Source organism: Aquarana catesbeiana, linkage group LG03 (genome assembly GCF_042186555.1).
Source record: "Aquarana catesbeiana isolate 2022-GZ linkage group LG03, ASM4218655v1, whole genome shotgun sequence".
Taxonomy (NCBI): Eukaryota; Metazoa; Chordata; class Amphibia; order Anura; family Ranidae; genus Aquarana; species Aquarana catesbeiana.
The window spans coordinates 25,935,172-25,948,381 of record NC_133326.1 but is presented as its reverse complement, the minus strand read 5'-3'; the positions used below and the strand labels follow the sequence as shown (position 1 = coordinate 25,948,381).

The window sequence follows — 13,210 nt, the reverse complement described above, 5'->3', positions numbered from 1 at the left end:
TGTGAAAGGGCTCTTACAAAAGGTAGGAATCTGCAAAAAAAGGTTATTATAGTCCTTGCAATGTACAAAGATCGCCCAGAGGGGAATGTTTTTTTCTCAACAAAAGTGAAGTAACGCTTTAAGCTAAAAACCTTCCAGTGTGTGTCTCCTCCCCCTCTCCCTAACACCTGCCTGACACCACTCTGGATCCAGTGCTGTCCCCGCCGGCAGCCCCTCCCTCCTCTCTTCCTGCATTTACAGCCTTTACTGAGAGCAGCAGGAGCCATTGGCTCCTGCTGTCAGTCAACACCTGTGAGGAGAGAGTGGAGGGTGGGGCCTGAGCAATGCTGTGTTTGTCTATAGGCACACACAGTATTAGTATTAACATGCTCTCAGATTTACCTGACAACAAAAAAGATAAATCTTTAATTTTTTATATGTATAAAACTGCAATTCTATAGATGAGAGCATGTAATTCTGTTGCCATGTATGTGACAAGTTAGGGTTCCCAAGGTTTGACATGCAACATGCATCACCCTTCCATGTGCTCCTCGGTACAAAGGCCAGTTATAGGTGGGGACAGGGGCCATTTGTTTTTACTGTTGGAATACTAGTGAAAGGACGCACTGGACACCTTTGCTGCCATTGTGTGCAAACAAAAAAAACCCCTGTTTTTATTGCATACTGTTAGACAGGACAGTTTGGTTGGTTGCAGGCTGGTTGGTAAGTTGAGCTGGGAATTTTCATTGCTTTTGTTTGATAGGGTTCCCAATTTCATAACTTTTGGCAAAATGAAGCCTATTCACAAACCTGCACGTGTTCATTCTTGAGATCTTCTACATGTCTGAAGGTCCTCACACAAATAACAGGCATCATGATAAAAGGTGAAAAAGTTGTCAGATGTCCGGTGCGGTTGAAACCATACCAAACCCCTAAAGAGAGACAAATAAAGACAAATATTTGGCTTTGGACACATCAATTTAGGTAAATATTGCTCAAATGGAATAACAAATAAATAAATATGTAATTAAAATACAATACAATATACAAGAATATGGAACCTTCAATTATACATAAATAGCCAACAAGTGTCTGCTACAGACATGTTAACACCTTTTGGTCTGTGCGGGCCTCAGGATTTACGTTTCATCATCCTTGGATCAGCATCTTAGTCCAGAAAGTAGATACTGACCTCGGATGACGCTTAAACATATATCACTCAACCATAGAAATGCCATAAAGACATGGATGACATTGACATCACATGGTCCATGAAGACATGGATGAGCTAGTTTGGGGGGCAGAAACTTGACTGGCCTGCACAGAGTCCTGACCTCAACCAGATAGAACTTCTTTGGAATGAATTAGAGCGAAGACTGCGAGCCAGGCCTTCTCATCCAACATCAGTGCCTGATCTCACAAATGCGCTTCTGGAAGAATGGTCAAACATTCCCATAGACACACTCATAAACCTTGTGGACAGCCTTCCCAGAAGAGTTGCAGCTGTTAAAGCTGCAAAGGGTGGGCCAACTCAATATTGAACCCTACGGACTAAGACTGGGATGTCATTAAAGTTCATGTCTGTGTAAAGGCAGGCGTCCCAATACTTTAATATAGTGTTTATCCAACTGGAAGAGAGGGAGAGGGGGAGGGGCACAATGAGATCAGGTTTGGGGTGAAGGTCCCCTTAAGGCCCCATATTCTTTTTATCTCAGCCTGATCAGCATCTCTTTACCTACTCTACTGTACTCCAAACTACTTCCCAAATTAATATACTCCACATACAGTTGTGTGAAAAAGTATTTGCCCCGTTTCTGATTTTTTTTTTTTTTTTGCATATTTGTCACACTTAAATGACTCAGATCATCAAACAAATCGTATTATTACACAAAGATAACCCAAGTAAATACAAAATGCAGTTTTTAAATGATGGTTTCATTTATTAAGGCAAAAAAACTGCCTGGCTTTATGTGAAAAAGTAATTGCCCCCTAAACCCAATAACTGGTTGTGCCACCCTTGGCGACAACAACTGCAATCAAGCGTTTGCGATAACTGGCAATGAGTCTTTCACATTGCTGTGGAGCAATTTTGGCCCACTCTTCTTTGCAGAATTGTTTTAATTCAGCCACATTGGAGGGTTCTCCAACATGAACGGCCTGTGTAAGGTCATGATACAGCATCTCAATTAAATTTAAGTCCGGGCTTTGACTAGGCCACTCCAAAACCCAAATTTTGCTTTGTTTGAACCATTTGGAGGTGGACTTGCTGTTGTATTTCAAATCATTGTCTTGCTGCATAACCCAAGTGCACTTGAGCTTGAGGTCAGGAACTGATGGCCGGATTTTCTGGTAGAGCTCAGAATTCATGGTTCCATGAATTATGGTAAGTGTCCAGGTCCTGAAGCTGCAAAGCAGCCCCAGACCATCACGCTACCACCACCATGTCTGACTGTTGGTATGATGTTCTTGTTATGAAATGCTGTATTAGGTTTATGCCAGATGTAACGGGACGCACACCTTCCAAAAAGTTTAATTTTTGTCTCATCAGTCCACAAAATATTTGCCTAAAAGTCTTGGGGATAATCAAGATGTTTTTTGGTAAATGTAAGATGAGCCTTTGTGTTCTTCTTGGTCAGCAGTGGCTTTGGCCTTGGAACTCTCCCATGGATGCCATTTTTGCCCAGTCTCTTTCTTATCGTTGAATCATGAAGACTGATCTTACCTGAGGCAAGTGAGGCCTGCAGTTCTTTAGATGTTGTTCTGGGTTCTTTTATGACCTCCTGGATGAGTCGTCGTCATGTTCTTGGAGTAATTTTTGTAGGCCGGCCACTCCTGGGAAGGTTCACCACAGTTCCAAGTTATCTCCATTTGTGGATAATGTTTCTCCCCGTGGTTCACTGGAGTTCCAAAGCCGTAGAAATTACTTTGAAACCCTTCCTAGACCGATACATGTTTGTTTCTAATCTGTTCTTAATTTTTTTTAGATTGTGGCATGATGTGTGGCTTTTTGTGATCTGTTAGCGTGCTTCACTTTGTCAGACAGCTTCTATTTATGTGATTTCTTGATTCAATAGGTCTGGCAGTAATCAGGCCTGGGTGTGGCAAATTAAATTTAACTCAGATTTCCAAAAAATTGTGGTTAATCACAGTTCAGCATGGGAGGGGGCAATTACTTTTTCACATAGGGCCAGGCAGGTTTGAACAGCTTTTTTTACTTAATAAATGAAATAATCATTTAACCACTTCAGTCCCGGAAGATTTGGCTGCTGAATGACCGGACCATTTTTTGCGATTCGGCACTGCGTCGCTTTAACTGACAATTGTCGTGCAAAGCTGCACACAAACAAAATTGACGTCCTTTTTTCTCACAAATAGAGCTTTCTTTTGGTGGTACTTTATCATCTCTGCGTTTTTTATTTTTTGCGCTATAAACAAAAAAAGAGAGACAATTTTGAATAAAAACACAATATTTTGTACTTTTTGCTATAATAAATATCCCCTTTTTTCAAAAAAAAAAAAAAAAAAAAAGCTAATTTTTTCTCAGTTTAGGCCGATATGTATTCTTCTACATATTTTTGGTAAAAAAAATCGCAATAAGCTTCTATTGATTGGTTTGCGCAAAAGTTATAGCGTCTACAAAAAGGGGATAGATTTATAGCATTTTTATTATTATATTTTTTTTTTTACTAGTAATGGCGGCAATCTGTGATTTTTATCGGGACTGCGACATTATGGCGGACACATCGGACACTTTTGAGACATTTTTGGGGACCATTGGCATTTATACAGCGATCAGTGCTATAAAAATGCACTGATTACTGTAAAAATGTCACTGGCCGGCAAGGGGTTAACAATAGGGGGCGATCAAGGGGTTAATTGTGTTTCCTGTGTGTGTTTCTAACTCTAGGGGGAGGGGACTGACCTAGAGGAAATGACAGATCGTGGTCCCTAGCTATTAGGAACTCACAATCTGTCTCTTCTCACAGAACAGAACAGTGATTTGTGTATTTACACACACCCGTCCCTGTTCTGCCTCTCATGCCTGCGATCGCTCATGGCCAGCGGTCACCACAACCGTCGGCCAGGAGCATCTGCACCCCTGCAGTGCAGTGGCGTGCGCGCCTGCTATCCCGCTTAAAGGGACCAACGTATAGCTACGACGGCTCGCAGGATCATGCAGACATGCTGCCGTATACAGTAATGGCAGCGGCTGGTCGGCAAGCGGTTAAAAACTGCATCTTGGATTTACTCGGGTTATCTGTGTGTAATATTAAAATTTGTTTAATGATCTGAATCATTTAAGTGTGAGTAATATGCAACAAAAAAAAAAAAAAATCAGGAAGGGGGCAAATACTTTTTCACACAACTGCACCAGCCAGCTCTATTCTAATATAATGCCATGCCCTCTACCGCTCTAATTAAAGCTGACACTGCTGTCTGAACTTTGCATACACTGTGTGTTCTTTTTTCTTTCTTTTTTAATTGCCGCTGCATCCTATTGCTACCTGAATAAATCACAATGCATCTGGAAGAAGGAGACTCTGGGGGGACATGCTGTATAGTTGGTCCTGAGGATACAAAGTTACTGAGCCCTATACTTACTGTACAATTACAGCTCTACAGTACGTGGTCCCCCGCATAGCTTGTACGCTACCTTTTCCTTTTTCAAGGCGCTTTCCTTATTGTATCCTGAGAAGTTGAGAACCATATAGTTCTGGGTCCGGTATAACTCACTCATTTCCTGGTAATATCTTTTTCTTTTTTTTATATCAGCTGGGTTAACCTAAAAATGAAAAAAAAAAGAAAAACAGAAATTAAGTGAGATTGGGGTTGCCTAAAATGAGCCTTTTACAAGCATTTGCTGGGGTTCTTTGTTGGACTCAGTCTCGCTTTCTGCTTGTTGACTAGAGCACAGGGTCTCCAAACTTTTTTTTAAAAAGGGCCAGTTTACTCTCCTTCAGGGAGGGCCGGACTGTGGCCAGCAGGAATAGAACATTTTCTAGGCATCAGTGGGAGTAAATAGTGCCCCATCTGTGGTATTAGGGGGAGGAATAGTGCCCCATTTTTGGTGCCAGTGGCAGGAATTATGCCCCATTTTTTATGTTAGAGGGTAGAATAGTGTAAGTGGGATGAATAGTGCCCCAAGGACCAGATAAAGGCAAGCAAAGGGCCCCAGGGGCGCAGTTTGGAGACCCCTGGACTAGAGGAAAGCTAGTGCTAGAGACTGGTCATTTTAAAGCTGAACTCCAGGAATTATTTGGCTAACCAAACACAAATGCACGCCGCTCCAGGTGATCGCTCTTCAACTATAGCGTTCACTGCTTCACTACGCTGTGAAGTTGGAGCCTGGCTCGTCCGACACATATCAGATGAAAGAGGAACTGCGGGTGGCTGCACTCTTCACGGGCTTTATTAGCAAATGAGAGGTAAAAACATCACAGGACAGGGCAGGACAGCACAGGACAGCAAGATGTTAACGCATATCATGCTATACAAGCCCTTAGTCTTAATGATTAAGCACTTGTGTAGGGCGAAACCCGTTAACATCTTGCTGTTTTTACCTGCTATGGTGTGATGTTTTTACCTGTCGTTTGCTGAAAAAGCCAGTGAAGCATGCATTCATCTGGAGTTTTTCTTTCTCCAGAAATAATTTGTATTGCATACTTACGTTGGTCCAGCTTGGCACAGCATTATTTAAACCTGAAGCTTGGGGCACACACCCTTGTAGTAAAGGCAGGGAGTGTTGTCTTCCTTTTTTTTTTTCTGTTTTATTTTTCATCTGATAATCCTGTGAGTAACACCCTTCCTGTCCCAGAGTGCCTACGCTCACCCACTCCACTGTGTCTATGGAGGGAGCTATGGTTGCCACTCACGCTAGGAAGATAACATTGTTTGCACTTTCAGTTCAGCTCACAGAAAATGACAAGGACACTGCATTTTTGGCAAAATCAACAGTTAATCTGTACTTGCTGAAAATGTTTATAGCCTGAACAATTAAAAGTAATTCAGCCACCAAATCAAAGGAATTGTTATATTCGATTTTTGCGCTTAGGTTAAGATATACTGTAATTGCGTTCCCCCTGCGTTCCCGCTGAAAAAAAGCCCTGCCCTTTAAGCAGTACCCTTAAATCAACCTTTTGTCTTGAATTCCTCTTTAAAAATAGTGCACTTCATGTGCTTAGATTGTGTCTACAGTCTTGTATCTATATCTAAAGTATGAGATTATCAGTGGCTCTCAAACATTGTGTGGTCCTCTGCTGGGCCATGGTCTGCCTCCTTCCAGGACTCCAGCAAGCTGCAGATTTCCTAATTTCCCACAGTACCTCCCAGCTCCCATAGTGCCCCCCAACCTCCCATACTGGCCTGTAGTACCTCTCAACCTCCCACAGTGCTCCTAGACCCCCTAAGATCCCACAGCTCTTACAGTACCCCCAACCTCCCACAGTTCCAGCCAGTGCCCTGCTGTGCCCTCTAGCTTACTACAGAACCTCATGCCCCACCATTGTGCCTCCAACCTCCAACATTGTCCCCCAGCCCCCTTTTTTTTTTTTACTATTGGGTCATTGAAGGTTTTAGAAAAAATTAAATAAGGTTGAAAACCACTGATCTCAAGCACTACTGCCTCTTACTGCCAGTCTCACGTGTTTTGGCCTGACGTTTGGTGATAAAACTACAATGTTGCTTAGTGTTCTCCTTGCTGGAGATAAAGCTACAGTGCAGGGATCTCCTAACATCTTCATTTATTCTTCAGATTAGTGATGTATGAACCTTTCGTGCTGTTACTTGATCATTCCTCCATCATTCATCAGACCACCAGTCTTCAAGGGAGTTAAGGTTCTAATAAGGAACTGTCACATGATAGCAGGCCACCAGCTCAATCAACCGGGTCCATGGAACTCTCCACCTTTGTAGCCACACATAACAAAGAGGCAGGGATGCTGGTAGTTTCATTGACTTAATATGGTGATGGTGGGTCAATGACATTGTCTAATTATTGTCATGTGGCCTTATTAGGTCATTGATATCGCCAGCATCCCTGCCCCTTAGTTACATGTTACTGTGGGGTGGGGTATTCCATGACTGCAGCTGATTGGGCCATCCGCCTGCTATCATGTGATACTTTCCTGTGGATTTGGTCCAAACCTTAGCTCATCCCTACACACAGGGACACAATGCAGAACAAGGTATGTAAGGTCAGTAATAGGGAAAATATATGCTGCAGGGAACCTACTGGAAACAATGGTGACTTTTGCTTTGTTGGCCACATCTTCTACGGTACAGGTCCTCTCTAAATCCAGGCTACAGCATAATGTGGTTAGTACACAAGCTGTTGTTGTAGTGCACATGTGTCAAACACAAGGCCATTTCATGTGGCCCTCGCACCTCTCCTGCAGCTGGGAAACCCCCTCCATCTCCACCTTGTCTCAGCAGTCGGCAGCAGGGAGGAGGACAGAACTTCTCTGCCAGATCCTGCGCTTCTCTGTACAGCTGTGGAGAGGCTCGTCTCTGCCCCACCCCCCATATTAGCAGTCAGCAACAGAGAGGACAGAACTCTCCTACAGATCCTGCACCTCTCTGTGCAGCTGCAGTACCCCCTCATCCCCACCTCCCCTGGTCCCAGCATTCAGCAGACTCCAGCCCTTCTCTGGTCATCCTCCAGACCCTGCACTTTCTGCTTCCCAGCTCCGCCTCCAGCTTCTTCCTGGCAGCAGCACAAGGTAAAGGGGGTGCATTGTGATGTAAGGGAGGGTGAAGGATTCTTAACTTCTGGACATTTAGTCTTACAGATACAACTGGCCCTTTCAGGGCAACCATAGTGCTGATGCGGCCCATGATAAAATAGAGTTTGACACCCTGTTGTAGGGTTTATCTGAAAGAATTGTTTGATGCACTTTTCAATTTTGTCACACACTTGCTGTTCCACAATTGAATGTAAAAGCAAAAAATTGTCACTCCAGGTCTGTCTATGCTTGAGTAAAATATATACCATGTACAAGCAGTGGTGGCCCGTGCACTGTAGGCGCACTGGCGCCGCCCTCCCATCCATGCGCCTGGCCCCTTTCAGGACGCATGGATTCCTATGGTGGGGGTTGGAGGGGGTGGTACATTTTGAAGCACCTGATTAGAGCCAGAGGCTCTAATAGGCTTCAAAATAGGGTGGGCTTGGGGCACAGAGAGTGCGCCCTGATCCCACCCAATTTTTTGACGATAGCGAATTAATTTTCACTATTTTCACACTAACCTTCCTCCCCACCAATCAGGAGGCGGGGCCTCAGACCTGTTTCCTGATTGGCCAAAGCTTAGGAAGAGGAGCGGAGGAGACACACGCTGGAGCGGAGGTCGCCACCGCTCTGGTGCACTGTCTTGGAGAGGAGCTGCGGCCTGGCACCGTGGTAAGTGCCGGGGGTCTGTCAGAGCCGTGCGCGCAGGGGGGGCGAGCATTGGGGGTGCTTACAGAGCCGCGAGCACTTCGATTGGGGGGGTCGGTGGGAACAGTGGCTGCATAAACTGGGCACAAGTGGCTGCATATACTGGGCACAAGTGGCTGCATTTGACGGGCAAAAGTGGCTGCATTTGATGGGCACAGTGGCTGCATATGCTGGGCACAGTGGCTGCGTATGATGGGCACAGTGGCTGCACATGATGGGCACAGAGGCTGTATTTGGTGAGCACATTGGCTGCACATTATGGGCACAGTGGCTGTATTTGTTAACACAGTGGCTGCACATGATGGGCACAGTGGCTGTATTTGGTGGGCACAGTGGCTGCACATGATGGGCACAGTGGCTGTATTTGGTAGGCACAGTGGGTGCATATGCTGAGCACAGTGGCTGCATATGATGGGCACAGAGGCTGTATATGATGGGCACAGGGGCTGCATTTGATGGCAAAGTGGCTGTATTTGATAGGCACAGTGGCTGCATTTGAAGGCACAGTGGCTGCATTTGATGGGCACAGTGGCTGTATTTGATGGGCACAGTGGCTGCATATGATGGGCACAGTGGCTGCAAGTGATAGCACAGTGGCTGCATTTGATGGGCAAAGTGGCTGAATTTCATAGGCACAGTGAGGCTGCAATTGATGGGTTTTTTTTTAAAGTATTTTTCAGAATTTTTTAATTTGTTTGTGCCCCTCCAAAAAAATTTGAGCACCAGCCGCCACTGCGTACAAGTCTTGCCTGTTCACAGTCAGGCTAAATCACCATATGTAAAAAGATAACTACAAGCTAAATGTGTTCATGCTGTTGCCATGTATTCAATAAAGAAGACTCTCTTAGCAAGTTCATTGAGTGGGGTTATCCTTCAGCATATGGTGATCCATATTTTTTTATGACTGCATTTCTTATCTGGATTTGCAGATTCTACTTCTAGTAGCTGTCTGTATAGCAGGCACTGTAGTCACCCTCCATAGTATATTTTAGCATCAGTCTGTGTAGAGCCTACATTATTCATGAAGAGCAGTAAAGGACAATCACTATTTAATAAAACTAGGGAGAAGCACAGCCTTCAGAGGTAATAAGCAAATATGACTTTCCAGGTATTATACAGGATTACAAACTACATATAGAAGCAAGGTTTTAAAGGCCTTGTGCACACTATAAGCTGAACTCAAGGTATGATATTTATTGAAAAATAAGAGATTACAGCCTTTGGGTTAAAATAGCAAGTGGGCAGCAGCTGGTATATATTGTGGGCAACAATCTACAAGTATATAAAAGAAATATACTGCGCATAAATGTCCAAAAAAGAAGGGCAAAATTCAATCAATCCCGGGAAACACCCGATAGGTTAGTGATCCTTGACTTATAGGTGAACAAGAGTCTTCCACCAACACCACAGTAAGCCTGGCCTCTTACCCTTAGGAATGGACTACTAGATTATAGGTGGTCATTAATGCCCAAACATCAATCTCCTCTGAGTGTAATCCACCACCAATACAGTTAACTTTTGGACAGAACCAATTTCGGAACTAAACCCAAGGTCATCCTTGATGCTGAGTGTCTTCTCTGCATGCTGACTACAAGGGGTCGCTTGCTTGGCACTGCAACCATTTACAGAATGGCTTGTGTGTGTGATTTTTCGTTCTTTTGTATTTGCGTATTTTCTTTCTTTCGGATTTTCGGATATTCGTTCTTTCTGAAAATTTGTTTTCGTATGCATTCGTCAAAAAAGCCTCTCGTTCATTTGGACTTGCCAAATTTCCTCCGAAAGCGAATTTGTAACGAAACGAATTGCACATGTCTACTAGTTATGTTGGGAACTCAGCCTGCTCTCCTCCAATGATCAGACTTGTCCTGACCCGCCCCCTCTGCACAGCCTTTCACAAATGTTTTGCCTTTCATTTCTATTTTGACCTGAAAAGGTTGTTTTACAAGGTGATCGTTCACCAACACTGTAAATAACAAATATTGCATTTAACGATAATTTTTTAAAATTTTTTTTATGCAAAATATTTATTGATACAAAAGTGAACAGAGTGACAGTGTTTACAGCGAATATAATTTTTGATTGACTTTTTTTTTTAAATACAGCTAGGTGAATGTTATCATCTAACTACCTTCCAGCATTATCCGTATAGACCGCTGATGTTGTAATCATGTACTGGGTTACAATAATTTACACAGATTGGAGGGGGTGTTGCAAGGTCACTGTATACAAACTAAAGGTAACATTAATCTTGTCCGCACCTGAACTGCCTGGACTTAAAACATCTATCCACATTCAGATCTTAACCCATTGCATTTACTGTGCAATCGCGTCTCACTTCAAAAGAGAGATAAACATGATAGTAATGGCATTAAACTGTAATATCCATGCATTGAATTGTGACCTCAAAGCTCTTATACTGTCCATACTGAGGGTAGGCCTTTCATCATAAAGGGTTAAAGACGCCTGGATAAAAAAAATCCTTTAAGCCCCTCCCTCATTATCATCTCAGTCAGAATATTATCTGTTGTGATAAGAAATGATATATTGATGTATAAGCAGTGTCACCCAACCACAGACACATAATCCATCATTACACCCCCGTCACTTTACTCTGTAGCCACAGTCCTCTGGAATACGTTCCTATGTAATCAGCTTGGAATGGAAGGGTTTTCATGCTAAATTATTACAGTGATAATTGAAGCAAACACCAGTTTTTCAACCGTGTTGCAAATTTTTGCAAAAAAAAGGTGCTCATGGAGGGGTGTTGTGTTTGCTTTGCTTTTATGTTTTAGCATGATCTGGTATGTTAGTAACATATTATGGTGATATTGTTTAGAAGTGTGTTTTAAAAATAATTAAATCATTTAAAATCATTTTCCCCCCAATATCATAGAATACTGTACCCCACCCCCCCTTACTCAATACAGGGGTTTCCTTTCCTCCATACCACTGACCATATTACCACCCCCTCCCCTCCTCCCCACAGCTACGAGCCCCCAATACCACCCCCCCATCCTTCTCTAAGGGGCTCTTTCCATATCTGCTCCATCCCAACAATGGCCCCTCAAACTACTTCCCCCCAATGCCACCTAATACTTACACCCAACCCCCAAAGCATGGGGTATATAGGTCCCCCCATACACACACATACACACACACACTTCAAGCCATCACTACTGCCCCTCCAATATCCCCTGCCTCTAGGAGTTCCCCTTCATCACATACTGCCCCATCCAATATAGGAAATTCCCCACTAAAGGTCTCTTTCAATATCTGCTCCTTCCCAACAATGGTCCCTCCAACTATTTCCACCACTACCACCTAATACTGACATCCCATCCCCAAAGCATATGGCCTTCCTCCATATAGGACCCCCCCCCACACCTCCCTGCCACCAATACTGCCCCTCCAATAACACTGACCCCAAGAACCCCCCCCCCCCTCCATACTGGCCTCCCCTGTCTCTAGGAGTTCCCCTTAATCACATACTGCCCCACCCAATATAGGAAATTCCACACTAAGGGCCTCTTTCCATATCTGCCCCTTCCCAACAATGGTCCCTCCAACTATTTCCACCATTACCACCTAATACTGACATCCCATCCCCAAAGCATATGGCCTTCATCCATATAGGACCCCCGCCCCCAGCACCACCTTCCTACCACCACTACTGCCCCTCCCATAACAAAATGACTCCAAGAACCCCCCCATACTGGCCTCCCTTGCCTCTAGGAGTTCCCCTTCATCACATATATATAGGACCCCCCACACACACACAAACACACACCCACACATGCACACATACACACACACACTTCCAGCCATCACTACTCCAATAACACTGACCCCAAGAACCTCCCCTATACTGACCTCCCTTGCATCTAGGAGTTCCCCTTCATCACATACTGCCCCACCCAAGATAGGAAATTCCCCACTAAGGGTCTCTTTCCATATCTGCCCCTTCCCAACAATGGTCCCTCCAACTATTTGCACCATTACCACCTAATACTGACATCCCAACCCCAAAGCATAGGGCCTTCTTCAATATAGGACCCCTGCCCCCACCTTCCTGCCACCACTACTGCCCCTACATTAATACTGACCCCAAGAATCCCCCATTCTGGCCTCTATTGCCTCTAGGAGTTTCCTTCATCACATACTGCCTCACCCAATATAGGAAATTCCCCACCAAGTTTCTCTTTCCATATCTGCCCCTTCCTAATAATGGTCCCTCCAACTATTTCCACCATTACCACCTAATAATGACATCCCTCCCCAAAGCATAGGGCCTTCTTCCATATAGGACCCCACACCTTTCTGCCACCACTACTGCACCTCCAATAACACTGACCCCAAGACTCCCCCCTCCCCCATACTGGCCTCCCCTGCCTCTAGGAGTTTCCCTTCATCACATACTACCCCACCCAATGTAGGAGATTTCCCCATACCAATGTCCACATTATTACCCCCTATAGTTTTGAGCCCCCAGTACCAACCTCCCTTTCCCTAAGGGTACGTTTGCATATCTGCCCCCTCCCCAACAATAGCCCCTCCAACATCTTCCCCCAACACTGCCTAATACTGACACTCCACCCCAAGCCTAGGGCATCCCTTCATATATGACCCCCCTCCACCACCACCTTCCTGCCACTACTATTGTGTCCCCCCCCCCCCAATAACACTGACCTCATCACTTGCCAATCCCCCCCCCACTCCATATTGGCCTCCCCCACCTCTAGGAGTTCCCCTTCCCCCACCACTATACCTGACAGAGTGGGGGTCCCCTCTATATTTTACCTCTC

At 44.5% G+C, this 13,210-nt stretch overlaps 1 long non-coding RNA gene across 7 annotated transcripts in view; it reads right to left on the bottom strand.

Annotated features, from left to right (window-relative positions):
• The window catches only part of LOC141131284 (uncharacterized), a 142,364-nt gene that overhangs the window by 86,791 nt on the left and 42,363 nt on the right, over positions 1-13,210 (bottom strand). For 6 of the 7 annotated variants that reach the window (XR_012242723.1, XR_012242721.1, XR_012242720.1 and 3 more), the window contains exons 2-3: positions 4,582-4,762; positions 790-911 (exon numbers count right to left, since the gene is read on the bottom strand). This is a non-coding gene — a long non-coding RNA (uncharacterized lncRNA). The remainder of the gene's footprint in view (positions 1-789; positions 912-4,581; positions 4,763-13,210) is intronic. The other variant, XR_012242719.1, reaches the window with a different exon arrangement.